We start from the raw sequence: 8,995 nt of genomic DNA, 5'->3' as shown, positions 1-8,995 counted from the left end.
TACAAATTTCGATATCAGAAAATGATATCCTCTAATATTCTAATATTTAGGAGCTATAATATTAAACATTATGACTTTTAATAATTATGTCAAACAAAGGGCCATTTTTAATGACATCCTTCATATAAAGATAAATGAAATCTGTTTCCTCAGGTAGGTTCGTTAGTTACCTTGCGTCCCTCAGAGCGGAAATAGGAGCCCCGCGAAGCGGGGCTCCGTCGACTCGTTGGTGGGACGAAATGGCTTAATAAACTACATGAAAAATAAAAAATGGAGGGGAAATCAGTAAGCCAAATAAAAAAGAATCCCCAGGTAGGTAGACAACCATGCAATTTGTTTTGTTTAATTTTATAACTATTGACAATATGACTAATAAAAATAATGATGGAAAACGTTATGGTTCCAAAAAATTGGAACTTTTAATTTAGGGAATGCAATAGAGCCCCTGCTTATTATTATAACCTGCGATAAAAGACGTTACAACGATTATTGTAAGCAAGTTTATTGCCTTCAACATTATGTAATGGTATACCTTCTGGACTTTGAATATTATGAGTAACAAATTTTATGACTAACAATAATAATGACCTGCAAAAATCGGAATTGCAATTTATACTGTTAAAATTTATGACTATTGACAATATGACTAATAAAAATTATGATGGAAAACGTTATGGACTGAAAAAATCGGAACAAAAAATTTATGGGAACCAATAGAGACGGGTCCATATTGGGTTGCATAAAAGTTTAGGTCATATCTTTGATGCGCATAACAGCTTGTGTCATAATCATCATTGCGCATACAAATGAAAAGTCATATTATATTGTGTCATACATTTTTGGCCATAATATTTGATGACATACTCAGCAGTTGTCATATATTTTTTGTGCATATAGGTTTTGATTTTAAGGAATCAAATGTCATACCAGCTAAAAGCATATTTATCGATACTTATAATGTTTTTACGAATAACGTTTTGTAGCATAATAATTTTCAACCATAATGGTTTACATAAATAATTCAAGAAACTAATTTTAGCCTCTCAACAACTCCTCGAAAAAAACCTTTTCCCTAACACTTAATTCGACGGAGCCCCGCTCACGCGGGGCTCCTATTTCTGCGTAGTTTGCCCTTCGGGCATCTAAAGAAACCTAACGAACCTAACCTACCTATTATGATTAGTTTATTTTATAAAACCGTTTCTCCTACTGGAGGGGGCTCCTCTCCTTCAATCTCCTCTTTTATATTTATTATTCATGCTTTGTAACATTTATGAAAAAAAAAACATATTATGACCACTAAATATATGACATATTTTTTTATGTCTATATTAGTACTATGCACTGCAATACTTCGACCGAAAAACAATTATGGATACCAAGCAGATGACTTAAAATTTTATGCGAATTAAATTAATGACTATAAATATTATGACATAACTCATTTATGACAAAAACCCAGTTATGCTCAGGAATAATTCTGACTAAAGATTTTTATGACTTACAATTTTATGCATAAAGTGTTATGACAATTAAAAATATGACAAAAGTTGTTATGCGACCAGAGGGAGTCCCAATAGAGACCCCTTTCAATAATTATGTCAAACAAAGGGCCATTTTTAATGACTAAAGTGAATTCCGTCATTTCCGTCTAAGAAACCAAATCAATAACATCCTTCATATAAAGAAAAATGAAATCTGTTTCCTCAGGTAGGTTTGTTAGTTACCTTGTGTCCCTCAGAGCGGAAATAGGAGCCCCGCTAAGCGGGGCTCCGTCGACTCGTTGGCGGGACAAAATGGCTTAATAAGCTACATGAATAATAAGAAATGGCGGGGAAATCAGTAAGCCAAACAAAAGAAATCTGTTTCCTCAGGTAGGTTCGTTAGTTACCTTGTGTCCCTCAGAGCGGAAATAGGAGCCCCGCTTCGCGGGGCTCCGTCGACTCGTTGGCGGGACGAAATGCCTTAATAAGCTACATGAAAAATAAGAAATGGCGGGGAAATCAGTAAGCCAAACAAAATAAATCTGTTTCCTCAGGTAGGTTTGCTAGTTACCTTGTGTCGCTCAGAGCGGAAATAGGAGCCCCGCGAAGCGGGGCTCCGTCGACTCGTTGGCGGGACGAAATGCCTTAATAAGCTACATGAAAAATAAGAAATGGCGGGGAAATCAGTAAGCCAAACAAAATAAATCTGTTTCCTCAGGTAGGTTCGTTAGTTACCTTGTGTCCCTCAGAGCGGAAATAGGAGTCCCGCGAAGCGGGGCTCCGTCGACTCGTTGGCGGGATGAAATGGCTCAATAAACTACATGAAAAATAAGAAATGGAGGGGAAATCAGTAAGCCAAATAAAAAAGAATCCCCAGGTAGGTAGGCAAGCATGCAATTTGTATTGTTTAATTTTATAACTATTGACAATATGACTAATAAAAATGATGATGGAAAACGTTATGGTCTAAAAAAATCGGAACTTAAAATTTAGGGAATGCAATAGAGCCCCTACTTATCATTATAACCTGCGATAAAAGACCTTACAACGATTATTGTAAGCAAGTTTATTGCCTTCAACATTATGTAATGGTATACCTTCTGGACTTTGAATATTATGAGTAACAAATTTTATAACTAACAATAATAATGACCTGCAAAAATCGGAACTGCAATTTATATTGTTAAAATTGATGACTATTGACAATATATCTACTAAAAATTATGATGGAAAACGTTATGGACTGAAAAAATCGGAACAAAAAATTTATGGGGACCAATAGAGACCCGAGAACACAACTTGACCGAATCAAAATGTGTCTTAAGCGTCATTACGGTACAGACCTGTGAATAAAACCGTACTTCTTTTGAAACAATCTTTTCAAAGCTTGAAAGCACAGACGTAGTTATGAAAAAAAAAACGTTTAAATACTGAAGCAACAATGCCTTACGACAAAATGTTTTTCATTTGTTTGTTAACACAGACTCCCACTCGCAGGCACCGCATTTTGAAGCGTTTAGAAGACCGAGAGGTCACTTTAAATGTGGAAGAAATTACTGCCTTGGGTGATTGGCTTGGGTGGGGTGGGTTTGATTCGCTGGCTGTGGATGAGGTCTTGGTGGCTCAGTTACCATAGCGCTAAGAGAGTATCGATCCAGAGGCCGTGAGTTCAAGTCTAACCCAAGGAAGTAAATCCACTTTTTAAATTAATTCTAAGCTTAATAGCATCCTTCACATACGTTTCTGCTTGTTAAAAAAAATGTATATCGGGTGATGTTGTGCCATTGCAGGTATAATATAATTCAGCCAGTACCTATCTGACGAGCGGTCTGGTCTAGTGGATAGTGAGTATAGTGACCCTACATGTGAAGCCGATGGTCCTGGGTTGGAATCCCAGCAAGGGAATTGCGTGATGAGCACAGATATTTGTTTCTTAGTCATGGTTGTTTTCTATATATTTAAGTATTTATATATATATATTGCATATATCGTTGTCTGAGTAGCCACAACACAAGCCTTCTTGAGCGTATTGTGGGGCTTAGTCAATTTGTGTAGAAATGTTAAATATTTCTTATTATTTATTATAATATACTTCTCACTGCAGGGTACAGGTCTCCTCTCATGTGCGAGATGGTATTGGCTATAGTCTGCATAATGGTCCAATACGGGTTAAGAAACCTTTGAATTTTATCGCGGATGTATTCGGGGGGGGGATCGTACAACATCTATGATCCATCTACTAGGCAAGTGGTCTATATTTCTGCACTGGCAACCCGCCAAACGACGGGTGTAGCTGTAGCTGTACTCACAATTTAAACATTTATCTTTTTAACGGGCTCTTTTTGAATTTTGGAACGCTAGCAACACTAAATATTCCGGGCATTAGCACCATGCACATTTCGTTTTCATGTGCGTTCTATTGTTAATAAACGATATTTTTTACTTAGGTTTTTAGCAAAATGTCATTAAATGTTATATCTAACTACAATCATTTAAATAAAATATTATTCTTATTTAACTATATTATTTGGTTATTAATAAAGTAGGTTCTTTAGGTTTTAACTAAAACAAAACTTATTATTTTTCAAAATATTCTCCTTCAACTTTGACACACAGTAAAAAAAATTACAAGGTATTTTAGGACCACCATGATTGATATTGATTGATATTTATTGAAATAAAATTTTACAGCATTACAGCTAAGGGGCGCCAACGCGCTGTAAAATTAAGTAAGAAATAAAAAAAGCTATAGGTAAGCTTGATCATATCCAGCACATACATAGTTCTGTTTGATCTGTAGTAGGTACGTAAGTATACAATGTATGCACATAGTCCAATATGAGGGCCCGATTCGGATTTTGAAATAGACATCTATTAGACATCACCAAGATACGATAACGATATGTTTAAGATCTAACCTGTCAAATTTGATATTTGTGCGATTCTGGAGATACTATTGAACGATTTCCAGGATATGACTTAGAGATCCAATTCACATCTAATAGATATCTTAATCTATCTAACGTAATAGCTAGTGACATTGGTTGCCCGAATTGCGCTGCAAAAGAGAACTAGTTGATATCTAAACTATAACATATCTAGAATGGATCTAGTACGTGTCGTCTCTTGTGAATATCTTGAAGTTCGAATACGGCAGTATATCTCTGCCAACGTCTCACATCAATCGAACAACCGCAAGACTACATATAAGCTGCCGCAGAACTACAAATCATAGACTAGAATCCACACAGAATCTGGAAACATGGATTATATAGTACAGTCGCCATCAGATATATCGGAGCGGCCAAGGTGTTCACAATATCTGAACACGCACTCTAACGCCCTGACAATAGAGGCGTGTTCAGATATTTGTGAGCACCTTGCCCGCTGCGATATATCTGATGGCGACTGTACATGTATACCCTATAGCTGAGTCTGATGATGTTAACTTAATATACCAGTCAAAGAGTCATAATAATAATTATACCAGATTATACTGATCCGATCTGTTGCTATTGTACTGTAAACAAATTGGTTTCAAATTCAAAGCTTAAGACATCTACCGACTGAAACCGATTTAATTAATTTTATGAAACCAAGTGTTATAAGCAAGACAATGTAGGTACGTCTAAGCTTACTTTACTTTACAACCTGAAAAGAAAAAAAGTGAGGTATAGTCAGGCCTCCGTCACACGCTCAAGGCCACGCGCTATATGCCTACCGCTCGGCGTATCGTCGACGATACAACCGACAGAGGGCCGCCGAACGCCCGCCTGAACGCTCGCACCGCACGTTTCCCGCGCTTACGCTTCGAAATGCCGAAACCACGTAATTATTGTGCAGTAAATGGGTGTAAAAGTCAAAAAACAAAGGAAAAAGCCTATAATAAAGATTCATCTTTTTATGGCGGGCTAAAGGTCCCACCTGAAACGTTTAAGAATTATATTGAAGGGTTAGAAAAAGTATTTTTAAATAATTTTGACGACGTAATAATTAATCGGCCTGGTATAGCACCGTATTACAACTTTAAAAACCGTTGATTTTCCGTTGCTTTGCTCCTGAGTATTTATTAAAATTATTTACGCAATTTAGGATATTTATACTATAAAATTTAATAACAGAGAATTCCCAGAAGGGAAAAAAAAATCATTATATAAAACTAAAACATATTTGATTGACTAATAAAAAATATGGTTGATCCGCAACATTCGTTTTATTACAATAATCATCATAGGTAGAGATGCCTACAACCCTAGCGCATTCTTACGATGACGCGTTAGCACGTGACTCGCACGGCGGGCAACACAGTCTCGACTCTTTGTGCGCGTACTTATGGTACATTTCTTCTTGTCCTGAGCAGCAGGTATTATTATTAAGGTTTTGTAGGCTATTATAGCGTAGGTATTTTCGCTTTTGTTTGGGAATGAAGTATCTGTTACGTAGTAACTATTTATTAATCTGTGGTATAGTCATTGTTATTTTCATTTTATTATTATATATTTTCGTTTTTTTATGATATAGCAGGCAAATGAGCAGACAAATCGCCTGATGGTAAGCGGTTGCTATCTCTCATGGACACCCGCAACCCGCAACACCAAAGGGGTTGCAAGTGCGTTGTCCGCCTTTAACAAGGGAGTACCTACGCTCTTTTCTTGAAAGTTTGAAGGTCGTATCGGTCCGGAAATCCGCAGGCGGCAGTTGTGGATTTATTTGAAATTATTTTTTTATGATACAGAAGGCAAACAAGCAGATGAGAGCATTGTATAAAACTGTACAATTATTTTACATTATGCAGCTCCTAGTTGACTGGGCTACACAATGTTAGCTCACATCTAACTCCTAAATGTGATTAGTGTGTGTCTACGGCAGTAGGCTTTGTGTTCATCGCACTAATATCTTAGTGTACCACCAAGTAGATTTAGTAGTTGGTGTTAACGAAATTACGACGAGATTGCGGACATAAGAGTATAGGTACTTAGTGTTTCGGGTCATATTTTATTACAAAAGAGTAATTTACTTAGTTTTTCGGGTCATATTTTATTACAAAAGAGTAACTTACTTAGTGTTTCGGGTCATATTTTATTACAAAAGAGTAACTTACTTAGTGTTTCGGGTCATATTTTATTACAAAAGAGTAACTTACTTAGTGTTTCGGGTCATATTTTATTACAAAAGAGTATCTTACTTAGTGTTTCGGGTCATATTTTATTACAAAAGAGTAACTTACTTAGTGTTTCGGGTCATATTCTATTACAATAGCTTTTATTTAATTGTAAATTTCATTTGATAGCGTGACGTGACGTACTGTAACATGGCAAACCTGCATGTACAGCCACCGCGCGCACTGGCCGGTTGGAAATAAAAAACTAAGGGTTTCGCCGTCTTTTGTTTTTTCTTCGTAAATTTTTCCTTTGGAAATGTTGTCGGATATAGCACAATTCTGTAATTATTATTTTAATGCAACTGTATGGTTATAATTAGTGATAAAGTTTAATACTAGGGCTGCCACTAATGCAGGTAAAGTTTGTATAATTGTATATATAGCATTAAGTTTAGGTTTATGTTGAAATTAAACTAGTGTCCGACCGAAACATGTTTTTTTGCCGAAACCGAAACCGAATGTTCGGCTTTGGCTCTAGTTTCGGCCGAAACCGAAACCGAAACCGAAACTTTTGTAGACTTGTTAAAATCGTTGAAAAAATGTCATAAAACCGCTTTTACACACATATTATGGGGCTGTCAACACCCAAATGTCCTTGAAATTGATGTTACTTAAGCAGTTTTTTAAGAAAATTACTAGAGTTAGACCAAGATAATTCTGCAACGATTTTGATAACACACGCAGTGCAAGTGTTATTTTAAACGTCAAAACTTCTATGAAATTAAATGACGTATAAATAACATTTGCACTAGTTGCACTGCGTATGCTATTAAAATAATTGTAGAATTTTCTTGATCTAAGTCTATTCATTCACCAGTCAAGCTAACATGTACATACAGGGTCAACCAAAACCGCGAGCGCAGCGAGCGCGAATTTTTTGTTGACAATATCGCAAGGCCAGGTACCGATCTTCACCTGGGCCTAAACGTCCGAAGTGCCCCAGTGAGGCGAACTTTCATGCAAAGTCAAAGCCGTGCTTCAGGCTTCAGGATAAGTAGTTGAGCACAGACTCCAACCAATGTCCATTGTATGGAAAAGCGAGATATTTCCTTGAGTGCTGGTGGCCTAGCGGTAAGAGCGTGCGACTTTCAATCCGAAGGTCGCAACCTCGGCTCTTACCAATGAATATTTTCGGAACTTAGATACGAAATATCATTTAATATTTACTATTTGCTTTTCGGTGAAGGAAAAACATCGTGAGGAAGCCGGACTAGTCCCGATAAGGCCTAGTTTACACTCTGGGTTCGAAGGTCAGTCTGATGGCAGTCCCTTTCGTAAAAACTAGTACCTACGCCAATTCTTGGTATTAGTTGTCAATTGGACCCCAGGCTCCCATGAGCCGTGGCAAAAATTCCGGGATTACGCGAGGAAGATGATGAGTTTTCTTATTATTCCCTTGCCCAGGCCCAATAACATGCGACATTGCTATCTCATTTACTCCGATACAATTAGACAGTGTGCGCGTTATAGGTATTAACAGCCTCTAAAGACTGAGTCGACCGTCTAGTGGCGCCTTCATTAGTGGAATTGTGTTTTATAATAAACCAATTTATTTCTGTACCTATACATGAATCAGAATATGTAGGTACATATATTAATATTGTTGTCCTACTTATTCCCCAACGTTTGGTCTTTGTCACATAGTTTAGTTTCATAGTACGAAGTACCATTTCCTAAGTTTCGGCCCGGCCGAAAGGTTCGGCCGTTTTTTGGCCGAAACCGAAACTACAGCCGCAACATGATTTTTTGGCCGAAACTGGCCGAAACCGAAACCGAACCTTCGGTCGGACACTAAATTAAACCTAATCCAAGTCTTATTTGTACGAAATGTACGTCACTGGTTCTCGTAACGGAATAAGGCTTGGGTTAGGTTTCGACTACAAGTCTAAGAACGTACGATTGTTCCAGCCCTTCCTTCTACCTTTAAATTGAAGAGCTACTTATTACTGTTGCTGCTTATTATTTGGACGTTTGCTGCTGAAGCTTTTCTTTACCCACGGACCTCGCTGAGCCTGCGTTGCTAAAGCTGATTCCCGCACCCGCGGCCTAAGTTGATCGTACGGTTCGACAAAGAATGGGATTCAAGAACGTTAAGGCCAGTGACGATATTTTATTGGTTTAGATTCAAGTACTGACAGAAATTAGTTTATTTTATTGTACATATTTTCATATTATGAAGAACCTAGTTTTCATTTACCGCTCTAGCTAGCCGGTTACAGTACGCGTCTTCGTTAAGTGTCATTTTGTATGGGATTTTGAGTTCCAAAACTTGAATGGCGCGCTGTTCAAAATCCTATACAAAAATAGACATAGGTAACGCAAACGTTCGTCGCGCTATGGAATGAAATTT

The 8,995-nt window shown here is 37.3% G+C and overlaps 1 protein-coding gene and 1 long non-coding RNA gene across 5 annotated transcripts in view; both read left to right on the top strand.

Annotated features, from left to right (window-relative positions):
• Positions 1–8,995, top strand: part of LOC134795644 (uncharacterized) — a 439,378-nt gene that overhangs the window by 223,654 nt on the left and 206,729 nt on the right. The window lies entirely within an intron of this gene.
• LOC134795748 (uncharacterized) lies at positions 718–1,573 on the top strand. Its single transcript, XR_010144848.1, has 2 exons — positions 718–897; positions 1,384–1,573. It is a non-coding gene; the product is annotated as an uncharacterized LOC134795748 (long non-coding RNA).

The sequence above is a fragment of the Cydia splendana genome, chromosome 12, assembly GCF_910591565.1.
Source record: "Cydia splendana chromosome 12, ilCydSple1.2, whole genome shotgun sequence".
Taxonomy (NCBI): Eukaryota; Metazoa; Arthropoda; class Insecta; order Lepidoptera; family Tortricidae; genus Cydia; species Cydia splendana.
The sequence above is the reverse complement of the archived record's forward strand: the minus strand, read 5'-3'. Positions and strand labels throughout refer to the sequence as shown.